Source organism: Dendrobates tinctorius, unplaced genomic scaffold (assembly GCF_039654945.1).
Source record: "Dendrobates tinctorius isolate UK_male_01 unplaced genomic scaffold, ASM3965494v1 ptg000083l, whole genome shotgun sequence".
In the NCBI taxonomy this organism is placed as follows: domain Eukaryota; kingdom Metazoa; phylum Chordata; class Amphibia; order Anura; family Dendrobatidae; genus Dendrobates; species Dendrobates tinctorius.
Genome location: NW_027361751.1, coordinates 18,969,146 through 18,996,958, shown reverse-complemented (window position 1 = coordinate 18,996,958; position 27,813 = coordinate 18,969,146). Strand labels below are relative to the sequence as shown.

At 45.1% G+C, this 27,813-nt stretch overlaps 1 long non-coding RNA gene across 1 annotated transcript; it reads left to right on the top strand.

The window, feature by feature from the left end:
• The first annotated feature begins 6,008 nt into the window (after positions 1-6,008).
• Positions 6,009-9,472, top strand: LOC141097231 (uncharacterized). The gene is made up of 2 exons (XR_012233890.1): positions 6,009-6,072; positions 8,887-9,472. It is a non-coding gene; the product is annotated as an uncharacterized lncRNA (long non-coding RNA).
• The last annotated feature ends 18,341 nt before the right edge of the window (positions 9,473-27,813 follow it).

The following is a 27,813-nucleotide window of genomic DNA, read 5'->3' as shown; positions in this document are numbered from 1 at the left end:
AACCTTTCCACTTGTCAAGTGACGTAAATGTGAACAAGGACAGAGGGACTGAACCACCAGTAATAGTATAGGCCAGACAGGATGGATTTTCCAACTCAGAAACAGGGCGGTCACACCCTTATATGCACAGAATGCACAATGAAACAAATGAGAAACTGGGTCTGAGCAGAAAAAGTAAATTAATGTGCATGCAAAATGTAATTGCATATGAACACATGACCTTTACACAGAGAAAACCAAAAGCAAAACACAAAACAAATATCCTGGAATAAAAAAGTAAAAAAAATATATTGCAAAAATTGCATGAAGGTAGTAATAATAATAATAATAAGGGTATTTAGTTAACATAATTTTGATCAAAATAATGTAGAAGCCATCCCGCCACGTCACGGCAACCCTTGTGGGACAGTCCTAACTCTTGTATTTAAAACCTTTCCACTCGTCAAGTGACGTAAATGTGAACAAGGACAGAGGGACTGAACCACCAGTAATAGTATAGGCCAGACAGGATGGATTTTCCAACTCAGAAACAGGGCGGTCACACCCTTATATGCACAGAATGCACAATGAAACAAATGAGAAACTGGGTCTGAGCAGAAAAAGTAAATTAATGTGCATGCAAAATGTAATTGCATATGAACACATGACCTTTACACAGAGAAAACCAAAAGCAAAACACAAAACAAATATCCTGGAATAAAAAAGTAAAAAAAAAAAAAAAAAAAAAAAAAAAAAAAAAAAAAAATATATTGCAAAAATTGCATGAAGGTAGTAATAATAATAATAATAAGGGTATTTAGTTAACATAATTTTGATCAAAATAATGTAGAAGCCATCCCGCCACGTCACGGCAACCCTTGTGGGACAGTCCTAACTCTTGTATTTAAAACCTTTCCACTTGTCAAGTGACGTAAATGTGAACAAGGACAGAGGGACTGAACCACCAGTAATAGTATAGGCCAGACAGGATGGATTTTCCAACTCAGAAACAGGGCGGTCACACCCTTATATGCACAGAATGCACAATGAAACAAATGAGAAACTGGGTCTGAGCAGAAAAAGTAAATTAATGTGCATGCAAAATGTAATTGCATATGAACACATGACCTTTACACAGAGAAAACCAAAAGCAAAACACAAAACAAATATCCTGGAATAAAAAAGTAAAAAAAATATATTGCAAAAATTGCATGAAGGTAGTAATAATAATAATAATAAGGGTATTTAGTTAACATAATTTTGATCAAAATAATGTAGAAGCCATCCCGCCACGTCACGGCAACCCTTGTGGGACAGTCCTAACTCTTGTATTTAAAACCTTTCCACTTGTCAAGTGACGTAAATGTGAACAAGGACAGAGGGACTGAACCACCAGTAATAGTATAGGCCAGACAGGATGGATTTTCCAACTCAGAAACAGGGCGGTCACACCCTTATATGCACAGAATGCACAATGAAACAAATGAGAAACTGGGTCTGAGCAGAAAAAGTAAATTAATGTGCATGCAAAATGTAATTGCATATGAACACATGACCTTTACACAGAGAAAACCAAAAGCAAAACACAAAACAAATATCCTGGAATAAAAAAGTAAAAAAAAAAAAAAAAAAAAAAAAAAAAAAAAAAAAAAATATATTGCAAAAATTGCATGAAGGTAGTAATAATAATAATAATAAGGGTATTTAGTTAACATAATTTTGATCAAAATAATGTAGAAGCCATCCCGCCACGTCACGGCAACCCTTGTGGGACAGTCCTAACTCTTGTATTTAAAACCTTTCCACTTGTCAAGTGACGTAAATGTGAACAAGGACAGAGGGACTGAACCACCAGTAATAGTATAGGCCAGACAGGATGGATTTTCCAACTCAGAAACAGGGCGGTCACACCCTTATATGCACAGAATGCACAATGAAACAAATGAGAAACTGGGTCTTTACTTTTTTATTCCAAGCTCTTCTTAATGTAGCTTGTAAGCACTGACCTGGATGGATCGCTGGACTGTATGATACAGCCAGTCTCAGTGCCTCTGTGCTCTTTGGATACTGCAGAGGTAAAGCAGCCTCTGTAGCATCAGACAAAGCATAGTTTGGGCCAGCTGTGCAGTGATACTGCTGGCCTGAACTGCCAGTCTTCAGGAGTGCACTGCCCCCCACCGCAAACAGGAAGCTCCTGAAGATGAAACTTCAGAGAACCCCTTTAATGTTTGTCTGCCTAAATAGCCAATCTTACCAATACCTCTCAGATCATTTTTGGGCTACATGCTTAACCACACCCTCTAGGCATACCCATGTATCATTTCATTTCCCCGACCACGTAAAAATTTTTTAGAAATTGACAGTTGGTATTTCCTGAAGGTCATCTGGTTTCTTCTTACAGTGAATCCTTCTGGTGATTGCTGCACTAATCAGTGGTCACTGACTGCAGCAGTCATGTTTTGTCCAAGCCAGAAGACCTTTAGAAGTAAGAAGCTGAGAAGACCAAAAATCTGACAGCAAAGAGATACAGAGATTACATAAAGCAAACTTTATATACCCACAAACCCTAAATAGTTTCTGAATGCAAATAACACCAAAAAAGTCAAGATCACCTGCATGCATCTCCAGGGCACAAAAATATGCATGAGAATATATCTCCTATTCTTAAACCTATAATACCAAAAGACATAAACCAAGTTGGATAAAAACAGGCTGCAATGCTTTATGAAGGATAATGATATAAATTAATCAATTAAACCTTTAAATAAATAATCAATTAAATCGCTACAATTTTAAGAGCCGATCATTCAGTCCATTTTCAAATAATCATAAAACCTCACCTTGAGATCTAGGTTTTACCTCCATTCAACAAAGCAATGTGACAGAATAGAATTTAGGAAAAATGGGGGTGGGTCGGTGGGACAGGACAATTTTCTTGACAGGAATGCACCAAGGTCCTGGGTCCAGTGTAAAATATTGTCAGGAGAAACCTGCCTTCCTCCAGCATCGTCCAATCATCTGAGACAAATTTTTCGTGAAAACCATCTCTAGGCAAACAACGATTAAATCGAGATAATAGACACACTAAGGCCGGGGTCACACTTGAGAGTGCAATGCGAGAAACTCGCGCGAGTCTCTCACATCAATACTTGGCGCTGCCGCCGGCACTCAAGACCGGAGTGTGTAGCTGCATGTCTTTCTATGCAGCTGAATGCTCCGGTCCGAACCGCTGGCGGCAGTGCCGGGTATTGATGTGAGTTTCACGCATTGCACTCGCAAGTGTGACCCCTGCCTAAGTCCAATATTCGTGTCAACCCCTTACTCTTAGAGACCAGGGGTTTACATTCAGGTTTGTCTGACTATAAAGAAGGCCCTAACAGCCAATTATGCATAAAAGAGTTTAAAAAAAACAACACATGACAATGTGATAACTCACAAAGAGGGATCTGTCTTTTCACATGGTCACAGGCTGAGGGCATGCATTTTCTCTGTCACTTCATTGCCTGTTACAAATTTTTGTCTGGTCACACACTCGGGGCCACACGAGGCTATAATACAGTCTTCAGTCATGATCATTTGGGCCTTGCAGCACAGCTTCATATTTCAGTGCCATCATACAAAAATACATTTTTAATGCAACATCAACATTCAGTAGCAATTTGAGGTCATTATCTTCTTTTTTTTAGCAAACACATGAGACTCATATCACTATGAAAGGTCCTAACTGCCAAGATGTCAATTTCATACTTAGGTCGGCAAAGTGAGTTAAAGAGGTTGTCCACTACTTTAAGATCATTGACATAATGACCTGTTTTAAAAAGTCTTCGTATTACAGGTATATTTTACACATGTTTAGCAATGTTTTAATTTTTTTCCATATTGTGATCTGTATTAAAAAACGTAATAATCTTGCAATTTTCTCACTGGCCACTGGGAGTTTTTTAGACTCATGCTTCCTGTCCTTTCAGAAAGGGTTTTCAGGAAGTCTCCTTCTTAGCGGACACAGGATTACATTGATAGGTAACACCTCTACACCGTGTACACAATTATTAGGCAATTTGTATCTTTGATGATTCATTTTATTAATGAACAACTGCAATGCTGTAATCCAAAAGATTAATAAACCCAAAAGCTGAATATTTAAGCAAGTAAGGCCACGTTCACACGTTCAATAGTTGTCCATTACTTTACCTAAGTATTTGAAAGCCAAAACTAGGAGTGGGTGATAAATCCAGAAGTGGTGACGTGTTTCTATTATACTTTCCCTCTGATTGTTCCACTCCAAAACACAGACTTCTTCTGAAAGTTTGTTGCAATGAGATATTTTTTTCTAGATCCAAAGTTCGGGACTCCGTTGTTTTCAATGGGCTAAAATTCGGATTGGTTTCCAGAACTCGAACTTCCATCGGTCCACTCATACCTACCCACAATTTCTCAATAGGATTCAGGTCAGGTGAGGAAGGGGCCATGTCATTATTTTTTCATCTTAAAGGCCTTTACTGGCAGCCGAGCAGTGGAGACTTCAATGCTGTGATGGAGCATTGTCCTGCGTAAAATTAATGGTTTATTTGAAAGCTGCACAAATTTTCCTTTACCACTGCTTCAAGAAAGTGTCTTCTAAAAACTGTCAGAAGGTTTCAGAGTTGATTTTGAGTCTATCTTCAACCCAAAAAAGTCAAACTAGCTCATCATTAATAATACCAGCCCATAGCTGTACCCCAGCTCCAACTTGCTGGCATCTGAGTTGAAGTGGAGGTCTTTGCCCGTTTCTGTGCAACAAGGTGGCACGGGGTGGTAGTCATGGCTGAGTTTATTAAGACACAGTCAGTGAGCACCCCGGCCCCTTGCACACAAACAGACAAGTGAAGTCCCAGTCCTGCGGTACAGTCATTTACCTCCATCACATGCTTAATCCAGCCGCTGGGGATGAGCACTCAGGATGACACCACAGGCCACAGTTCTGTTCCAATGGGAAAACTTTACTATAACAATATAATGCTTCCTGCTCTGTCCCTGCAACTTCATGAGATGACACAGTCTCAGCAGCTCCCATCCAGTCTGGGAGCCACAAAAGTCCTTTTGGGGTCAGTCCACAACGCCAGGGTCCATCCACACTGCCCGACAGTCCATGGCAGCTTGTGTCGACCTGACTGGGGCACCCTCTGCTCCTGGCAGTGAAGAGCATCCTGCCTCGGGCAAGCCTGCCCAGGCTCTGCTGCAGGAACAGGAAATTCCTTCCCTGTCAGCTTGTTGGACCAGCACCTTTTTAACTCCTTCTGTCCCTGAACTAACTTTATACACATGTAATCACATAACATTCACAGTACATTACACATAAAGCATTATACATAAAACAATACGCATAAAACTTGAGGGTACCATTGGGTTGCTGCATGGGCTTAGTGTGTAGGAGAGCTGAGGTAACTGAGGTTCCCTGCCACCTCCTCACAACTGAACCAGCGACGGACCCAACCATCTCGTCTGTCAAGAGTCACTCTCATCTCATCAGTCCATAAAATTTTTGAAAAATCTGTCTTCTGACATGCCTCATCGTTTTTACCCACGGGAGAGAATACATAGGTCTGTATGAGAACTGTCCTGCTTGTGCCCTCATAATACTAAAAGATTATTGTTAGTAACCAAGAACAATGAACATCGGTTGCTTTTTTTGCTCGGTTGTTTTTTTTTTACCAGCCTTTCTTTAATGTAGTTTATGTTTTCTGAATAGGAAAGAACTATAACATCAGAGCACGGCACAGCGTAGAAAGCCATAACAGCTGTAATGTCAGACACAAATGTTAAAGGTCATTTACATTTCTCAGCATTGGAACACAAAAACAGTAAAGAAGAATCTAGTAAAGCATTTTCCATGATATAAGCATAGTAAACAATTTGATGGCTTTGAGGCCTGGAGCTTAGACAAAAGCATGAAAATCTAAATGACCTTTTAGTCTGACTGAGTATTGATTTATTTATGCATCCCCCAATGCAATTATGTCAGAATTCTAAAGACGTAATGTATGTGTTGCAGCCGTTTATTGTTTTAGGATGCAGAAGACTTTAGTGAGTGGGTGCGACCTTGTGACTTCACAGGTGGGTACAATACATTACATCTATCTAGCTGTAAAACCAATGCAATGAATTAAGACCTTTTCAGTCCGGAGACTCCTCAATCTAGAATGGCTGCTAAGATAGCATCAAGGTGTAAAAGCCAAAAGCCACGTAACCCTGAAAAATATTTGTAAGATCTGGAAGTGACTTTATGCAACATGTGTTGCTTAAACTAGTGATACTTAGGGAATCTGTCACCAGGATTTTGCTATCCTATCCGAGACCAACATGATGCAGGGGCAAAGACCCTGTGATTCTAGCGATATGTCACTTACTGGGCAGCTTACTGTAGTTTTGATAAAATCTCCATTTTATCTGCAGCAGATTTAGCAGTGCTCTGAATGCTATGCCCTGTATCACCACGCCTACATCACCGATTGGTAGCTTTCTGTCTAGACTGTGCATAGGCAGAAATCTACCAATCAGTGTTTGAGATGGGGTTATATAGAGCTCGTGAATATGGAGGACTACATTGCAGCAGGTTTACTAGTTCTCTAGTGATAATCTCCTGCTGATAAAACAGTGATTTTATGAAAACTACAGCAAGCAGCCCAATTAGTAACACATTTCTGGGATCATGGTCCCTGTGTCTACATTATGTTTCTCTCAGGTTAGGTGGTATCCTTATTGTAGTGCTGTTTGCATAAAACTTCATAAAGACAGAAAATTTCCTTTTTACCCCTTACCGCTAAAGCCGTAAGAACTTAATAATTACCTGTTTATTGCCTTTGCATATCTCTGAATTAGCTTTTTTCAAGACACATTGCACTATATCACCTTTACTCAAGGAGCTTTTTTTCGATTTTTCATTTTCATTTTTCGTTTTTCCAGAGCCATAACTTTTTTTATTTTTCCGTCAATATGACCATGTGAGCTCTTGTTTTTTGCGGGACGAGTTGTACTTTTGAACAGCACCATTGGTTTTACCATGTCGTGTACTCGAAAACGGGAAAAAAAATTCCAAGTGCGGTGAAATTGCAAAAAAAAGTGCAATCCCACACTTGTTTTTTGTTTGGCTTTTTTGCTAGGTTCACTGAATGCTAAAACTGACCTGCCATTATGATTCTCCAGGTCAATACGAGTTCATAGACACCAAACTTGTGTTTGTTCTCTTTTATCTAAGTGGTGAAAAAAAATTCCAAAGTTTGTTAAAAAAAAAATAATTGCGCACGTTTCTGAGACCTGTAGCATAATTTTTCATGATCTGGGGGTCGGGAGAGGGCTTATTTTTTGCGGGCCGTGGTGAAGTTTTTAATGATACCACTTTTGTGCAGATACAATCTTTTGATCGCACATTATTGCATTTTAATGCAATGTTGCGGCTACCAAAAAACGTAATTCTGGCTTTTTGAATCTTTTTCTTGCTATGCCGTTTAGCGATCGGGTTAATGCATTTTTTTATTGATAAGTTGGGCGATTCTGAACTCGGCAATACCTAATATGTGTATGTGTGATTCTTTTTTTTAATTGTTTTATTTTGATTGGGACGAAAGGGGGGTGATTTAAACTTTTAGTTCTTTTTTATTTTTTTATTTTTAAACATTTTTTTTTATTTTTGGCATGCTTCAATAGCCTCCATAGGAGGCTAGAAGCATGCACAACCCGATCGGCTCTGCTACATATGGGCTATGAGCATATGCATACAATAGTAAATCAAAAAAACTAGACTTCATTTCCAATTGGAGGTGTTTGCTAGTATTATTATTACACATAATAGATATTGTGATAGGATCTTGGAGATGGGAATGCCCATTTAACAATTGATGACCCATCCTTCAGATAAGTAATCAATAGGAGATTGATGGGGATCTAACATTCCCACCAATTCGCTGAAAACAGTTCCAGCAGTGATCAGAACAAAGCATTGTACAGGGCAGAACACATCAGCTTACTAACCTGAAGAAAGACAGAAGTACAGATTTGGTCTAATGTGAAAGTGATCCGATCGTTTCCATGCGCAGATCACTCTGATTGTTTGCATTTCAGATGGGGGCATATTTACTGGGCACAACTGAAACATAAGCTCTCTCACAACAGACAAGACTGGCGCACGCTTTACATGTGTTTATGCGCAGTCTGTGGATAACACATGGAAACACTGGGCCACGAGTATTCTCATCCCAACTTCCCCTTAATGAAGAATTGTTTACAAGATTTTTGGGGCCCTTTAGCAATGAGAATGGCTTTTTGTTTCTTGTCTCCTAAACTAAAGCTCTATTCTAGAGATTAGTAGATCTTTTGAAATTCGAGTTTGTCAGCCTTGACAAATTTTCCACCAAAATCCTATTTGCTGCAAATAAATTAGTGTAACTCTCAATACTGGATGCCTGTAATCAAAAATACACAGTGAGGACTCCGATGACCATAAGGCTATGTGCACACGCTGCGGAATCTGCTGCGGATTGATCCGCGCGGATTTTCAAAATCCGCAGACAAAAGAACCTGCGGTTTATCTGCGGATTATCCTGCGGTTTTGCCCTGCGGTTTTACCATTTCCATAATGGAGGAGATGGTAAACCGTTGCGGAATGGGCAGAAAGAATTGACATGTCAATTCTTTCTGCGGTTTAGAAACCGCAGAAAATCCGCACGGTAAATTCCACAGCATCTGCACTGCGGTTTCCATTTCCCATAGGGAATAATGGTACTGTACACGCAGCAGAAACTGCTGCGGATCCGCAGGGCCAAATCCACTGAGGAACCGCAGCAGAATCCGCACCGTGTGCACACACCCTAAGAATTTACACTTTGTAGGAGAGAGTGGACTATGCTGACCATAAACGCTTACTCTCCACAGGAGTTAGAGGACCCTGCTAACCAAAAGAGCTTCGACTCTACAGAAGGATCCCGCTTATCTACAGGACAGAGAAAGAGAGTAACCCTCTGACCATACGACCTTAGACTTTACATCAGAGAGAGAGGATCCCACTGACCATAAGAACATACACAATACAGAAGAGAAAAAAGAGAGGACCCTGCTGACAAGACGATCTCACAAACTACAGAAGAGAGAGACTTATCCAGTGACTTTGGAGATGATGCACAAATTGTGCTCCACTGGGAACTGCTAATCTGTGATGGTCCGGTACTGACAACCACTGCATAAGCTTCGAAAATCCAGCACATACCATAGCTGCAGGGCATTATGGGAAAGCTCAGACTCGATCCTCAGCAGATCTATCCACTCATCTCTACTATATGCCAAACATTGACTGATTGGTTGGACATGTTTTATTTTTATTAACTTCTTATAAATGAGACCCACTGTCTTTTTATTGTTTTAGTGATTTAAATTATCATGTATATGTCCGATACTCTGGCACCGATGTAAGGATATGGACATGTTGCCCAAGTTACCCCTGGAAGAAACAAGTTTTATTGTTGATATGTGTTTTTTTTATTTATTGCACATCACAATTCACATTATAGATGCCAGTAGTATTGACAAGGTGGGTAGTTTAATAATAGGGATAGTAAGGGCCTCGTTACACCCTTCAATGTCCCAGCGATCCCACCAACGATCCGACGTGGATGGGATCAAAGGGACATCGTTAGGCTGATCGCTGGTGAGCTGTCACATAGACAGACTCACCAGCGATCAGGACCAGCGAGCTAGCTGGTATCCAAGGTATATAGTGGGTATGTAAGAGCCGCGCAGCTCCTAGATACCCGCTGTTTACCTTGGATACCAGCGTCGCTGATCGTTAGTATCTCGCTGTCACACACAGCGATGCGCGCTGGCCAGCGGGAGACCAGCAATCAAAAAATGGCCCAGGACGTTCCTGCACGATCAGCGATACCCGGCTGGGGGGCCGGTCGCTGATGCGTGTCACATACAGCGATATCGCTGGTGAGATCGCTGTGGCATCACAAAATCAGCGATCTCACTAGCGATCTCGCTGTGTGTGACAGGGCCTTAAGAGTTAATGTTTGATACCAGCCAAGAGTGAGGAGCTGAGTTGAAGGAAAAGTTACAATTTCCTGTTAGAAAAGTAGATAGGGCCTGGAGTGGAGAGCATAGTGAAAAGACCTGCGGTCCAAAGTAAGCGATGCCGCATTCTGAGGTGTCCCTAAGTGAGAGTAGACCGAAGAGGGAAGAGTTAGCGAGATCCGGAGCAGGAGTGACTAAGAGACAGAGTAATAGTTCAGAGATGGGTCCTGGTAGAGGATCCCTAGCAGAAAAGCCTAGAGTTTACAATTCACAAGGTAGCAGGCTTAGGCCGATTTCAGACTTGCGTTGGGCAGAGTTGCGGAGGGCTACGTACTTCCTCCGTGAAGACCCGCCCACTGCCGCACCTCTTCCATTCAGCTCCGCCTACGTCAGCATGCGTCCTGCGTACCTATCTTTAACATTGGGTATGCTGGCCATGCAAATGTATGCGGATGTCTCCGCATGCGTCGTTTTGATGCTGCGCTGAACGCAACATGTTGCGTCCCAGGCAGGAGTTCCAGAGTGTCAGACAGCTTGAAGCTAAGTCCGACCATATTGGCACCCTAAGGGGAAGAAGACATGGAACCGCAGGATGAGTAAAGGACTCTTGCCAAGCAGGACTGTATAGTCGAGCTGAGTTGTGGTGAAGTGGTGAGAAACAGTGAAAAAAGAGGACAAGTAGCAAAAGTAAAGAGGACAAAGTAAGGAGAACAATAGAGTAAGAGAAAGGAAACTGTGTAGAAAATACTTTGAGTTGTAAAGGAAACGTTCATAAGACCTTGTACCCTCTATCTCCTGTATATATTCTCTACCAAATACACATTCAGTAAAAAGTTTATTTTCAAATGGTGTTCCCCCTCATTGAACACCTGGTCCTGACAAACCGGCAACATCGGTTTCATGTGGCCTGCTCTGGCGTAGCATTCTCACAGCAAAAGTCCACACATCCACCCAGGACCCACACTTTCATGTAACATGGGGGGGCGCAGGAGACGATTACCTCGCTACCACCCCGCGCCACGCTACATAGACGGTAGGTCATTATATTGCATACCCTAAACATGGTTTCACTGTTTTAGAAGCAACTATTAAATGAAAGCAAGAATCATTTCTTGTACTTTGTAGAAGACAGGCTTTTCACCCTACAGACCTTATCTCATAGTCATTTTCACTTCATATTAGAAACAATTACAATCTTTAACGTCAGAGAAAATGCAACAATATACCAGATGCACTTTCTCAATAGCAGATTTCTTCTCTTAAATTGACTCTTGGAGTGGCTCCATCGAGAATCGAGGCTCTGGGTTTTTTTCCTCTTAAGATACACATTACATCATAGTCTTGTTTTAGATCATTATGTCATCCCTGCCGAGGTGCATTATACAGGGCTGGATCAGCAGGAGCTATTATTATGGGCTACTGCAGTGTTACAAGGCTGCTGCTGCTGCTGTTGCTGGGAACTACACTTCCAATCCGTAAGATTCATGTATTTTACCGGAGACTAAGAAAAAGGGAAAAGATGCAATTTAGACGCCATTTACAATGGGGTGAGCTGCAGCTGTATGTCATATCTGGAGACTTGACACAAAGGGGCACAGGATGTTTTATTGATTAATGCATGTTCTTTGTTGATTTTTTTTTTATTTGTGGGGTCCAGTTCTGTTTTACCATCTTTTTTGCTATGGAATAGTGTAAAGCTATGAAACTTTTGGTCCAACTATTCAACATACAGGGCCCTCGACTATCACTGACCTTTACTATTATTAGTTTTCTCTTACAGGAAAAAGGGAACTTTTGATCCCCTAGGCTACAAGGCCTGGAAGCAGCCGTAACCCCTTCCCCCACTGTAGTTTTGCTCCATTTTAATTTGTGTAATGGAGACTTTTTCCTTTTTTTTTTTTAAAAAAAAGTGACTGTCAGTATGTAATGGATGAACCTTTAACCCCTTACGACATATGACCTAGAGTTACGGCATATGTTGGTTTCCTGTCTTTGATGTCGGCTCAGTTCCTCAGTCCGCATCTTTTCCGCTAAATGATGGCTGTGATATTCAGCGGTCATCGGCCTCTAACAGGTAAGAGTGGAGCAGAAGTCCATGCTCGGCTGTTAACCTGTTGAATTCTGTTGTCAATCTCTGTCAGCGGCATCTACAGTGCGCTTGTAGGGAGCTCATCATTCCATGCGACCCCGTGAAGAGATCACAAGGTGTTGATGGGTTGCCATGACAGCCTGGAATCTACTGAAGACCCCTGTGCCTACCATAATGGTACTCCTGTGAATAAATTACCCAATCGGTAGACGGTGAAATGAGAAAAAAAATGTAAACACCTAAATTACATTTTTTCGCCCACTACAACACTGTAAAAAAAAAAAAAGCAATAAGAGGTGATTAATATATCGTTATCTACCCCAAAATGGTATCAATTAAAACAATGGATTAAGATGCAAAAAACAGCCCACACATAGCCAAATTAACCAAAATTTTTTTAAAAAGTTGTGAACTTTTTTTGCCACTTAAATAAAACGAAAAACAATGCATGTTTGGTATCTCTGTTATCGTACTCACCCGGAAAATCATAGTGCCAGGTCATTTTTACTGTATAGTTGATATGGTGAATAAAAAAAAAAAAATAAAACAATTGTGCAATTGTGTTTTTTTGGCTGCAATTGGAATTTGTTTTCCAGTACATCACGTGAAAAAATGAATGCGTCCTTCAAAAGTACAACCCGTCCAGCAAAAAAACAAACCATCATGTGGCTATGTCAATCGAAAAAAAAAATATGATAAAGTTATGGCTTGTGGAAGAAGAGAAAAAGACAAAAATGCAGAAGCAGAAAATAACCATGTTGCGAAGGGGTTATAGACTCATCTGCCACATGACTTGTAGCTATGAGAATGGAGGTGCACATTTTGATGTTCTTCTGCTCCTCTCCTGGAAATGTAGAAATAAATTGGCCATTGGGCGTTACCATTCCTCTTGTCAATGAGGTGTGTTCCTACAGATTATATATACAGTATGTATAGTTGCCAACATTTCTAGGGGTACTCATTAGCTCCTATGTCCCTCCCAGAAATCCCCACATCCCTCACAGGAATGACCCCTACCCACTGGGAAAAGTCACCCTTAGGCCCAGGATCCCCAGGAAATCCAGGACAGATAGCAATTATGGATACGAGGTTCTGACATGGCATCATTCCTCCAATATATAATAGTATATTGAGTCCTTTTCTTTTAATTTATTGTTACTGAATGCTTTGTTCTTAATATTTGTCCATTTTTCTATCTATGAAAGAGAGATGAAGCGTCGTATGGCGACCTCCTGTTGTCATGTAGTGGCTTACCACACTGGCTAATTGTGGAGGAAAGACCGGTCCTCCCACGTCACCAATGTGACGTAACTACACAGGCACAGCCCTCCAGTGCCCCCTTTGTCTCTCAGGTTAGTAAGGGAACTGCACCTAGAGCAAATGGCCACCGGGGAGGATGTCCTGTTACCCGCTGGGTATTCTAAGATCCGTAATCAGAGTAAAAGCATCAGCCCAAGTTTATGGTTTAATTGCCTTAAGGGCGCACTAGATAATTACAGAAATATACAGTAAGCTATACAATGAAATTACAGGGGATTTGCAGTCAGAGTAAAATATAACAATAATGGTACAAGACTTAGATATTAAGCTGGAGGTCAATTTACCAGGTTGTAGGTTGCATGTGGATGCCGGGAGCTCTGCAGTCCACAGGTACAAGAATCTTAGTTGCTGGACAGACCCCAAAGCGCGGGCCGCTGCTCCCTTGGCAGGTCTGTCCCCAGTTCTTTCTTAGATCATCATCTGGTTCTTCTTTATGAATGAGACTGTCTGCCATGTGCTCCCAGTTCTTAAGCATGCTGGGTTCCTCCCCATTGTGCCAGAGGGTGGGCTAATAATCTCCACCCTTTAGCTCCCTGCAGAACTTATTCCCAGTATCTAAGAAAGGGGGTATCTTCTTCCAGGATGATCGGATCAGGACACGAGAGGTACCAGTGAATGCGGTTTGTTTTGCCTGTCATGTGGAGAGCAAACATGGCACCATTGGGTCGCTGTGGAGGGTCAATCTCTATATCTCAGGTCCCAGAGCCCTCACTGACTCAGGATTCGCACTGCCAGATGCGCAATTTCCTCAGGGTCACATGGATATTTTTTATGAGTCTATAACTCGAAAGGTGTGCTCATAATCAATGATCCTAGGATGGAGTCGAAGTGGCTGGGAGAGACAATGGATGTGTATTTCTGTGTCCAGCTGGCAGGTATATTCTAATTAAAGCCCCCAGGCACCTTCCTGCCCCATGCTGGCGTGGCTCCTACTCAAGCTTTGAAGTTCTGTTTTGGCCTTATCTCATTATCATCCTAAAAGACCTTGCAGTTCAACATTGGAGCACTAAATCCTGCTTTCTTCAATATGCTTACAGGCCCTGGGGGGGTAGGAGCAGTTAGCTGCCTGTAATTCTTGTGAACTCAGACCAAAATGGCGTCACTGGGACAGGCCAAGCTCAGACATGAGGCAAGCATTAGGCCCCATATCCAAGATGGCGGCTGCTCCTTCATTACACCTCCCTGCTTTAGAGGGCGCTAGGGGGTATCACATTCCTGTGTTCCCCCATGCGCCCTTCCGCACCCTCTCCTTGCTGGAACAACCCATCAGTGTTACCATGGTCCCTGCCTCTTTTGTGGCAAATGGTGAAGTGATACTGCTGGAAAGCGAGGCTCCAGCGTAGCAACCTCCCATTCGTCCCAGAGACCGTGTATAACCAGCTGAGGGGGTTGTGGTCTGTTTCCACGGTGAATTGGCATCCGTACAAGTATGACTGCAGATGCTGCAGGGCCCACACAATTGCCAGACATTTCTTCTCCATCGTGGAATAGGCCACTTCCCTCGGCAGGACCTTCCTGCTCAGGTACAGAACGGGGTGTTCATGGCCCGTAGTTTCGACCTGGCTGAGAACAGCACCAAGGCCGAAGTCGCTGGAGTCGGTCTGCACTATGAGCGGCCGCGTGAAGTCGTCCGCCTGTAGTACAGGAGAGCTAGAAAGGGTGGTCTTGAGCACCTGAAAAGCTGTCTCGCAGGTGACTGTCCAGTCGACTTCGACGGGCAGCTTCTTCTTGGTGAGGTCCATCAGGGGCTTGGTCAGGGCACTATAGTGTGGAACAAACCTCCTATAGTACCCGGCAGTCTCCAAGAAGGACATCACCTGCTTCTTGGTCCTGGGGTTGGGCCAGGATGTGAAGGCATCCACCTTCCCGGGCTCTAGCTTCAGAGCTCCCCCACCTACCCGGTGTCCCAGGTAGTGGACCTCACTCATACCCAGCTGGCATTTTTCCAGCTTAATGGTCAAGCCTGCTCGCTGGATCCGCCCGAGCACCTGCGCCAGGTGCTTTAAGTGATCCTCCCAGGTGGGACTGAAGATGGCATACCCTTCCAGTCCCTCGAGCAGCGTGGTGACCATCCTCTGAAAAGTGGCAGGGGCATTCTTCATGCCATGCCGAATGGCATCACCGTGGACTCGTACAGTCCGAATGGGGTGATAAAGGCAGAGCGTTCCCATGCCCCCGGGGTCAGGGGAATCTGCCAATACCCCCTGCTCAGATCCATGATGGTCAGGTACTTGGCCCCGGCCAGCTTATCGAGCAGGTCATTGATGCGTGGCATTGGGTACGCATCGGTGACCGTCACAGCGTTGAGCCCCCGGTAGTCAACGCAGAACCACGTAGTTCGGTCCTTATTAGGGACGAGGACTACAGGCGAAGCCCACACGCTGTTGGACGCTTGGACCACCCCCAGCTTCAGCATCTAGTCTATCTCTTGGCGCATGGGCTGCTGCACCTCAAGAGAGACCCGATATGCTGAACGCCGGATCGGGGGGTGATTGCCGGTGTCCACGTCATGGACGGTTGTCTCAGTCCTTCCGGGCAGGTTGCTGAACAGCTCCCGAAAGGGGTGTAGGGTGACCCCCAGCTGGGAACGTTGGTCCTCTGAGAGCTGGTGGCCAACCCCCACATCCTTGATGGATCCACCCACCTTGGCTTGGGTGAGCAGATCCAGGAGGGTTTCTACCTCTCCTTCCTCGGGAAGGTTGCACACTGGGTGGGCACAAGCCTCCTGCTCATGATGGGCCTTCATCATGTTCACGTGGAAGGCCTTCCTCCTTCCACGGGCGTGGTCCAGGGTGACCAGATAGGTGACAGCTTTGAGCCGCTGGTGCATGAGGTATGGACCCTCCCAGGCCACCTGAAGCTTGTTTTGAGGTACGGGGACCAGTACCCACACCTTTTGACCCACCTGGTAGGTCCGCTCACAAGCATTCTGGTTGTACCACCACTTCTGGTCAGCCTGGGCTTGGGCCATATTGTCATGCACCAGCCGTGTCAAGGCCATCATTCTGTCCCGGAAGCGCACGACATACTCAATGACCGACACTCCAGGGGCGGCCAAATCCCCTTCCCATGCTTCCTTCACCAGAGCAAGGGGCCCCCGTACACGTCTCCCGTACAGGAGCTCAAAGGGGGAGAACCCTTTTGAGGCCTGTGGGACCTCCCGGTAGGCAAACAGCAGGTGTGGGAGATACCGCTCCCTGTCTCTCCAGTGGGAGTCGACAAACATCTTCAGCATCTGCTTTAAGGTGCCATTGAACCGCTCACACAGGCCATTGGTCTGTGGGTGGTACGGGCTGGCTACCAGATGTTGCACCTGTATCTGCTTACAGAGAGACTCCATCAGCTGCGACATGAACTGGGTCCCTCGGTCGGTGAGCATTTCCTGGGGAAACCCCACTCTGGAGAAAATCTCCAGTAAGGCAGTAGCCACTTTGTCGGCCCAAATGGACGACAAAGCTACCGCCTCCAGGTACTGGGTGGCATAGTCCACTACCGTTAGTATGAAGCATTTCCCGGAGCAGCTGGGAGTGGACAGAGGTCCAATAAGATCCACAGCCACCCTCGAGAAAGGCTTTTCGATGATAGGCAGAGTCACCAGTGGGGCTTTGGGGCGCAGCCCAGCCTTCCCCACCCTCTGACAGGTGTCACACGAACGGCAGTAGGCAATCACCTCGGTCCTCATTCCCGTCCAGTAGAAATGCTGAGCTAGCCTGGCCCTGGTTTTAGTGATCCCTGGGTGTCCGGCCATGGGAATCTCGTGTGCGATCCGCAACAATTCCGCCCTGAACGGATAGGGTACCACTAACTGTCGGTCCCTGGGCCATGCCTACAGTGAACCCTGCTGGACCATTACCCAGTACAGCCGTCCCTGGTCCCAGACCACTCGCTCGCGGTCGGACTCCAGGGGTGGCTGTGCTGCCTGCTCATTGGGAGCTTTCAGGCTAGCGTCAGCTTCCAATGCTACCTGAAATCCCTGACTCGATGTGGCAAGAATTGACGAAACTGCCACATCCTCTGTCAGCTCCCCGGGATCTGTCTCCTGGCTGCTGTCTGACTCGGCAGCCACTTGGTCGGAGAGGGGGAAACCATCGGACCTCCGCGAGGCACCTTTGGCACCGGCGCTCCTACTCCTGGTAACAGCGGCCACGACCGCTGAGACCACAGGTAGCGCCTGCTTCCCCTCAGCCCCCGACCAAGTCGCCGGGTCAGGCAGACTTCCCTGGCCTCCTGACATACTGGATGTGGGAAACTCCTGACCTGGGGTCTTACCTGGTGGCTCCTCTCCCATGACACCCTCTCCCTCCATGGCCTGTTCCTCTTTCTGCAGAGGGCCTAGACTCAGCAGGCAGGATTCACTTAGGGGCCCTACACTGCCCATAGCAGCCCCTCCCTCCACCTCTGAGCTCTCCCCTGCAGTCTTCTCACCTGTCCTCACTGTGGGCCCTGTGTGTGTAGTGTCAGTGCATGGCTTACCATCAGGTTTCACTCCCTCCTCCACTGTTGGAGGCACATTCAACACATTAACATTAGCATTCACAGTAGAGTCATGACATTCTTGGGGAGCCAGACTTGGGGGTTCAGTGTCCACATACTGAGACACTAGTCGCCCCAAATCGGTCCCAAGCAACACATTGGCAGGAATATTTGGCGTTACTCCCACCTCCCGCCTTCCCCTCCCGGTGCCCCAGTCCAAAAACACCTTGGCGACGGGCAGCGCCGGTTCAACGCCTCCAATTTCGGAGACAGAAAGGGTTTTCCCAGGCACCAAGTCTTGAGGGGACACCACCTCAGGACGTACCAGGGTTCGTTCAGCGCCTGTGTCCCGCAGTCCCATGACCGCTGAGCGGCCGATGGTGACGGGTTGGTAATTGTCCAGGGCCTCCCACCACCCCCTCCCACACACAAAACAGTGGACGGTTTCTGGGACACGCAGCCTTAAAGTGTCCCGGCTGGTTGCAATGATGACATCTGGGTTCTGCTCCTGGCTTGGAGAGGGCAGCAGGGGGGTACACCCCTTGCACTCTGGGGGCTGGGGGGAAAGGGGCAGGATTGGGCTTACCCCCTCTCCAGGTGTTGCTGGCAGGCTTCTTTGGCTCAGACGCCCTGTTGTTGGCATACTCGTCTGCCAGGGCGGCTGTAGCAGAAGCCCCCTTTGGTTTCTGGTCACGTAGGAACTGCTGTAGGTCCTCTGGGCAGTTCCACAAGAATTGCTCCGTGACGAACAGTTCCTGTACCTCCTGGTGGGTGGTGAGCTCTAGACCCGAGGTCCAGTGCTCCGAAGCTCTCAGCAGTGCCCACATGTGGTCGGTCCAGGTGTCCTTTGAGCCCTGCTGCAGGCTCCAGAACTTCCTGCGTTACGACTCCGGGGTGAGGTTGTAGTGCTGGATCAGGGCCCACTTGATGCTGTTGTAGTCCTGCTCCTCCCCGGCAGGTAAGTCCCCCAAAACTTCCAGGGACTTACCCCTCAAACGGGGGGTCAGGTACCTTGCCCACTGATCCAGGGCCAGATGGTGTTGGAGGCAGGTTCTCTCAAAGGCCAGCAGAAAGGAATCCAAGTCTCCATCCTTTTCAAGCAGGGGGAAGTCCTCCGCCCAGACCTTGGAAGCCTTGGTCCCCGGTGGGGCTGGAGCGTCCAGCGGGAGCCCGTGCTGAGCCATCTCCAGTTGGTGCCGGTGCTCTGCAGCCTCACGGCATTCTGCAGCCTGCAGCATACGTTCTGCATGCTCATGCTCCACTGCTTTCTCTGCTGCCACCAGGAGTCTGTCATGGGCGGCGTCGTTATCAGCCTCGAGCTGTGCCATAGCTGCTTGGAAAAGGGCCTCCGATCTGGACAGGCTGGGATGGGCAGGTGGTGGACAGGCCACTGCGGGACTGAGCACAGGGGTCTGGCTCCTTGGGGAGTCCTGGCTGAGCTCCCCCTCGCCTTCATTGGTATTGTCCTCCACCACCTCCTCATAGACCATAGCATTGGCCACCCCCTTTGTCCTACTCCTGGTGCCTTCCGCCATCTTGGGAATCTCTGGTTACTGACACAGCTGCAACCCTGACCTCGCACACAACTTATTATATTTACACTCTTACCATATAGTGCTGGGCTGACCTTAAGGCCCCAGCAGTGAAAGTTACCTCTGGTAGTCTTTAGTGTCTGGGAGTAGGGGTCCCACGCACACTATTTGTCATGATCCAGGTTGGATCTGACAGATTAAATGCATAAAGTAACCTTTTTTTTTCCTTTGGCTGTGTGCCAAAGGTGGTTTTGCCCCCAGTGGCCATTAGGATTATTGCACTGTGGTGTCTTTTGTTCTAAATTTGCTCCCCGGTGGAGGTGAGCGTCATTGCACTTGGTTACTTTAGTTTGTGCACGCAATTATGTAACAGGTGTGATTGCTCTATAAGAGAGTGGCAGGTGTGTCAATCACGGTTTGTGATTAGTCCTCAGCTACATGCAAGCCTGGGTGAAGAATGGAGCTGAAAGAGAGTCCCAGGCAGCTCAGTGAGAGTCCTGGAGTGGCAGCTATGGTGTCTGTGAGGAGTGCTGGCATGGCTTGATGGAGTTGCAGCTATGGTGTCAGCAAGGAGTTCTTGCATGGCTTGGTGGAGTGGCAGCTATGGTGTAGAGTTGCACTCAGGATGCTGGATTCGGATGCTGAAAAGCTGGACTCAAGGTGCTGGACTCTTTGGGGGAAAGCTGGACTCTTATGCTGCACTCTGTTTTCTGGACAGCTGCACGGAGGTGGTTGACTCTGTTTGCTCCAAGGCTGCACTATGGTGTTGGACCCGGTTGGAGGAAAAGATGCATGCAGGTGGTGGGCTCTATTGCTGGGAGCGTAAGCAACAGAGCAAAGCTAAGTGGTGTTCCCCTGTTTTGTCTTTTTTCCTTATGTGTGTTTAGTGCAGTGGTGGGATTAGTTTCCGCACCGACCATTTCCCTAGTGAGGGTTTAGGTGCAGGGCGAGCTAGGGTTAAAGGTATCCTGAGCGGCGCCCAGTGCGGAACCGGCCTAGGGAACGCTAGGAGTGTAGAGACACTGACTCAGGGGAGTGCAGAAGGTCTCCACGTCCCCATTCCCTATCGCAGGGCCACCATTGTTATTGTTACCCAGGTTTTCCCTTATTGTTTAAATTCGCCTTACTGGAGGCGGGGTTTCCAGATTTACGTGTTACGTGTATTACCTAAATTCGCCTGTTGGAGGCGGCGTATCCAGCTGCATGTGTTATTATTTAAATTCGCCCAACTAGAGGCGGTGTATCCAGGGTCACGCGTGTCATCTAAATCCGCCCTGCTGGGGGCGCTGTATCCAGCCGCTCGCGACCGTGACACTATTACTCTGATCCCACCGCTGCCACCAATGTGGATGAAGGACCGGTTCCTCCCACGTCACCAATGAGACGTAACTACACAGGCACAGCTCTCCAGCACCCCCTTTATCTCTCAGGTCAGTAAGGGAACTGCACCTAAAGCAAATGGCCACCAGGGGGAGGTCCTGTTACCCACTGGGTATTCTACGATCAGTAATCAGAGTAAAAGCATCAGCCCAAGATTAATTTTATGGTTTAGTTGCTGTAAGGGCGCACTAGATAATTACAGAAATATACAGTAAGCTATACAACGGAATTACAGTGGATTTGCAGTCAGAGTAAAATATAACAATAATGGTACAAGACTTAAATATTAAGCTGGAGGTCAATTTACCAGGTTGTAGGTTGCATGTGGATGCCAGGAGCTCTGCAGTCCACAGGTACAAGAATCTTAGTTGCTGGACAGACCCCAAAGCGCGGGCCGCTGCTCCCTTGGCAGGTCTGTCCCCAGTTCCTTCTTAGATCATCATCTGGTTCTTCTGTGTAAGTGAGACTGTCCGCCATGTGCTCCCAGTTCTTAAGCATGCTGGGTTCCTCCCCACTGTGTCAGAGGGTGGGCTAATAATCTCCACCCTTTAGCTCCCTGCAGAACTTATTCCCAGTATCTAAGAAAGGGGGTATCTTCTTCCAGGATGATCGGATCAGGACACGAGAGGTACCAGTGAATGCGGTTTGTTTTGCCTGTCGTGTGGAGAGCAAACATGGCCCCATTGGGTCGCTGTGGAGGGCCAATCTCTATATCTCAGGTCCCAGAGCCCTCACCGACTCAGGATTCACACTGCCAGATGCGCAATTTCCTCATGGTCTCGCAGATATTTTTTAAGAGTCTATAACTTGAAAAGTGTGCTCATAATCCATGATCATAGGATGGAGTCGAAGTGGCTGGGAGAGACAATGGATGTGTATTTCTGTGTCCAGTTGGCAGGTATATTCTAATTGAAGCCCCCAAGCACCTTCCTGCCCCATACTGGCATGGCTCCTACTCAAGCTTTGAAGTTCTGTTTTGGCCCTATCTCATCATCATACTAAAAGACCTTGCTATTCAACATTGGAGCACTAAATCCTGCTTTCTTCAATATGCTTACAGGCCCTGGGGGGGTAGGAGCAGTTAGCTGCCTGTAATTCTTCTGAACTCTGACCAAAATGGCGTCACTGGGACAGGCCAAGCTCAGACATGAGGCAAGCATTAGGCCCCATATCCAAGATGGCGGCTGCTCCTTCATCACACTAATAAATTAGGGTCTAAATCCAGGGACCACCCTCTGGTATCTCCAAGTGCAGAAATGGGGTATAATATGTTTTCCAAATCAGAAAACACTTTCAAAACTGTACAAACTCTAAAATCAAGTGTGGGTGTTTTCTTAATATCTACAGGTAAAATGACAGCTATTTCTGTATGTGAACAGCCCTGACCATATGGTGAAGCAATACATTACACCATGAGGATAGATTTAATAGTGAAGCGTGGGGCAGCACTTTATTCTGACCTTTTACACTGCACGCTCAGTCTCTTGTATGACTCATATTATGCTCTTCTGTAGGAATGAAACAGAAGGCAGTCTGCAGACTCAAGCAATTCTTATCTATTAAGTGCGCGCCAGCAAAGACATAGATTTTTTTTTATACAAGCTGTCAAGTATAGAAATGTATATTCTATACATTACATGCAAACATAATATAAACGCTTTACTTTTTATCCTCTATTCTTGGTTTTCCCTGTTAAATGGGTTCTTCACTACTAGGACAACCCCTTCTTAAACTAAATGTTTGGCCCCGATAAAATAATAAAGCCTATTCTCCCCTCCCGTGCCAACGCCGTTCCAGTGGTGTTGGCACTCGCGGTCCTGGGGCTGTAATGCACTGGAATGACACGTGATGCCCGACGCCCAATCAGCTTTGGCATCACTGTCTCCGCCTTCGGACAGACATGAAGAAGAAGCTGGGGAAGAGCTGCAGCCCGGACTTCCTCTCCATGTTGTTTGTCCAAAGGCGGAGACAGTGACGCCAGTGCTGATTGGGCACTGGCGTCACGTGTCACAACACCGCATCATAGCCGTGGGGAGAGTGAGATCACACAGTGGGATCAGGGCCGGCACGGGAGGTGAGGATAGGCTTTACTATTTTATGGGGGCTTAACATTTATTTTAATAATGGGTTGTCTTAATAGTGAACAACCCCTTTAAAACTATTTCTTATTGTTAATATTGATTATTTTAATCCACAACATTTAAAAGTGGAACTGCCCTTCAATCTACAGACATGTAAAATCTTAAAGGGGTTGTCCAGGACTTTAACATTGAAGGTCTATCCTTAGGATAAGTCATCAGTGTCTGACCTGTGGGAGTGCTACACCCAGCACCCCCATCGATCAGCTGCTTCCAGTGGTGCTGGAGGCCGGAACTGCTCATTTGCGAAGCTGCTCTGTCAACTGTATAATGGCCGCGGTGGTTTACTGCTTAAGGATAGACCACTTGGACAATCCCTTTAAAACTACAGTAAATAACTCAAAATATGCTGATTTATATTTATGCTGTTGAAGCCCTATCAGTCCTCCCCATTACGTGCATACTTTGGACTCCTCTCCATCAGCTTGCAGTGAACACCCGTTTCAGGGAATACAGTGTTTTAATGCCAGTATAAAAGGTAAAAAGGTTGTTTTTTTCCAGAGATGGCAGAGTCTATTTAAAAAAAAAACCTGTTAGTAAGATCAACCCATTTCCAAACTGCAAACATGGATATCCACCTTTACATATTCTATCTGTTGCTGTATATATGGTTATCGATAATCCATCGACACCTTTACAACTATCTGTAGCTGCATTCCCGAGAAATCAGCATTTGAATTCATTAAGCATTAAGTGTTCTGGGCAATTGTTCTGAGCCTCTGCTTCCTGAGCTTGTTCCCAGCAAGCACCAACCTCTCTAGCTTCATTGATGGCTCACTATCGACTTTCATTGCCTTGACTTCACACACAGTGAGCAGCTATCAATCATATTATAAAGGCTGGTGCTGGCAAACAACCTAAGGAGGCATAGGTTTGGGTAGTGCTCTGTCACACCCAGAGCACTTAACACCTCATTTGAATATGAATGAAAATGCCGATTTCTTGAGAATGCAGCAACATATAGAAGATGTTAAAGTGTCAATGGATTGTCCATGACCATATACTGTATGTAATTTGGGAGGGGGTTGATCTTAATGACAGATTGACTTTAAAGGGGTAACATGCAGCCCTGAGAATAAGTTAATGTATCTCTTTGCTGGATGTCTAAGCAATTTGCTGTAAACTGTAACTGAACTTGGTTGGTTCGATTTCACTACAGTGCTACCACATACTATCCATTCAAATCAGTAGTCTGTACAATCATGATTGTTCCTCCAGAGCAACAGACATTTCTTGAGGCCACTAGTATCCCTTCCCTTTCTCTTATGGCAAGTTGACCAAACTTCTTAGAAATCTATCAGATATTCAGTTAAAAATTCTTAATGGATATAGACACCTTAAAGAACATTTTTTTTTATTTAAATGTAGCCTTTTGGGCTACAAATCATTTTACCAATTGGGTTTAATTAAAAATGGATAACATCAAAGTTGCACTGAAGTTGCACTTTGATGTGGTCATAAATAAACTTATATTAGGTCAGAAAAAGATAAATAAAGCAGATACAGACTCTCTTTGAGAAAGAGCTTACTGACAGATTCTTAGTTAACTCATTTAGTAACCAGCACTATACAGGGAGGGAAATAAAGAGACTGAAAAAGCTAAATTATGAATATTCTTTTTGCAAACTAATTGAAAAAAGGATATTAAGCTCAACGCTATACTGTTAGTGCATTTAAAGAAGCCCTCCTCCCATCAAAGATTTCATCCTTTTAATATTTTGCAGTCATCATATTATATATTACTGCGTACTTACAATTGCTCATTTTGCCTTTCTACGCAGCTAATTATTTTCTATTATCTGCTCTGTGTACAAACAGGAAGTCTATTGTCCCTACATTTATCATCCCCCCTCTTCAACCCCTGCCCCAGCTGCTCTACTCCTCCCCCCTGCCAGGGACTTTTGCAGTGACTCATGACTCATACAGGGAAATTTGACCTCCTGTTGCTACATAGAGTTAAGAAGGATTCAGCTTGTCAGTTTTTAATAATGGGATGTCATAGAGCTAATGAAAAACAGAAGAACTAGCTGGGCAGAAAGGCAAAATGAGCAATTGTAAGTACACAGTGCTATATAATATGATGACTGCAATATATTAAGAGGATAAAAATTTTGATTTTGGGAGAGCGTCTTTAAGTAAAAGAATTCCCCAAATGTTTCCGTATCCTTTAACGTACTCATTCACACTCTGTTTTTTTTTTCTGAACATATATAATTGCCATAACTGAGATTGTTATAAGTGTGTCCAGGTTTATGGAAAGTATTCTATCTAGCGGTTGTAACAATTTCTTGTTTAGTTTCTGTTGAAAGTCATAAAACTACACAACGCTCATCCCATCAGGGCTCCCAATGTAATAAATAACCCAGCTAATCAGATCTGAGGTCAGCAGAGACTACACGTAATTTGTCAATGGTGAAGTCACAGTGGGAACATTTGTAGAGATAATTCTTACGCAGGAAAAGGCGCTACTCTCCAAACTCTACCGAAGTGTGAAATTAGAAAGTCATCTCACATTAGAATATGCAGGAGAGGATGTGAATTTAGGCCTGAGAAGAAAGTATCATTTTTAAGAGGCAGAAAATTTATTCCCATCCACTTCACAGCCTGAATGACTGTTCTAGCTACGAAGAAGGTACGAAGGGAAGAAGAACGCAAATCCTTAAACGATAAAAGAGAACAGAAGATACTGAGGCATGACGCAATTAACATCTCTCAGTAATAAGAACTGAGAACTGTACTCACTGCAGCTTTTGTCTCTACGGGCCTCATTTTGTTTTCATGTAGTCCGATCATTTGTCATATTAAGTGCCATCATAATATCCATTATTCCCTTCTCTCATATTTCCTCTTTCACGAGAAAACTAAGCACCGTAATATTAAAATATTTATTCTTCAGTTTGGTTTCTACTTTTTAGTATCTTAGCTGATAGGACACTAAGGTCCACCGTTAGGCCAGATGCACACTTTGCGGTTTCCATGTGGATTTTCCAGGCAAATTTCCATGCAGACCAAATGCAGCACAATATACAATAGTTCGGGCTCAGTTAATATGAGTGCCACAATCTCATCAACACGTTACAAAGATTTTCCACATATAAACTGAGCTGCTAGGTGGATTTTAATATCTGCGTTAGGCCCCCTTCAAAAGTCTGTTTTCTTTGTCCATATATGGTCCATTTTTATTGACCGCAAATGCGGACACGTGAACACCCATTGTATTCAATGGTGGTGCGCACATGTCAGGTTTTTCACACGGACCGTGTATCCATGTGGAAAAAGTGCAGACATGTCCGTTTTTTACCAGCACCATGGACGAAATGCGTGCTGCACACATACACACTGAAGACAAACAGATAGCATCATGAGTCATCAATGTGACACGTACCAGTGCCTTGGAAAAGCCGTACAGTTCGTGCTTTTCCCAGTAGATAGATCTGATCATTGTCACCTAGTCTCCCTGAGCTCAGCACGACCAGGCAACAGTGAAGGGAGTTGTTTTCATACCTACTGTGTACATCGTGTGTAAAATTAAGAATTAGATAAAACCAACCATATCCCTCACCTGTCCGTCACTCTGTCCCACGCCGTAATCCATATCTGGATGGTGAGTTCACCGCAGTTCACCAGGAGAAATTTATCATTTCTCACTGTAAACTCTGCGAGCTGCACCGTGAGACTTTTTCTCACAGTGCTAGAAGTGATCTCACTGAGGTCACCACAGTTTAGGGACCCAGCTGGGAACGCAGCCTCAGTGACCGGCAGTAACCTCAATGACATCACCGCTGGTCACTGATGCTGCGCTAGCAGCAGATCAATCTCCCAGTGGTTCTCAGCCTGGAGGGGCACATCTTGACACTGTCCATCAAGGTTGAAAACTGTTTATCCCCCAGACATGGATTACAGTATGGGACAGAACGATGGACAGGTGAGAGATATCGCTGTTTTTTATTTTTGTTTTGTTACAGGAGATGATGGCTTCAATGGAATGAGCATTAGGTGAGTATAAATGTGTTTGCTATTTTTAAATAAGAAAGGAAAAGTGTGTTTTTTTATTTCAAACAAAATACTTTATTCTGGCTGTGTTTATTTACAATATAAGAATAGGATTAATAATTGATAGGTGTCTTATAGATGCCTCTCCATTACTAAACCATGGGCTTGATAGCACCTGACAATACAAAGGTGACATCAACCCCACAAATATGAACCCCACTTGCCACTGCCACACGGCAAGTGGGAAGAGCTAGGAAAAGCTCCAGAATTAGTACATCTAATAGATGTGCCTTTTTTGGGCAGCTGGGGCTGCTATTTTTAGGCTGAGGAGGCCAATATTCATGGCCCCTTACCAACCTGAGAGTACCAGCACCCCCATCTGTCTGCTTTAACTTGGCTGGTATTCAATAATGTGAGGGACCCCATGCATGTTTTTAATTATTTATTTAAATATGAAAACAGCATGGGGACCTGTTGTGAACTCATTTTCTGGTTTACCTCTGGCTTCTGGTGAGGGTGGTGGAGCTGGCTGTGTTGACAGAGGAGTCGTGAGTTCTCCATCCGGGCTCCCTCTGGTGGTGACAGCAGGTAATGAAGCTGATCTAAATGGCAGAGACCTGCCCCCTGAGGAGGAGGACTGTAATTGGACATCAGGAGTCTCTGACTGGATTTAAGACAGCCGACTCCCTAATTTTGTGCTGGTGATTTTTTTCCTGCCCTGAGGTTCTAGTTTCCAGTTCTGTTCCTGCCTTCTCAAGCTAAGTGTGCTCTGCTATTTTTTCACATGAGATTTGGTCTGGTTTACTCAGTTTTTGTGGTCAGCCAACCCCTGCTGGGGCTGTGCTGAATTTCCATTCTTATGTCTCTG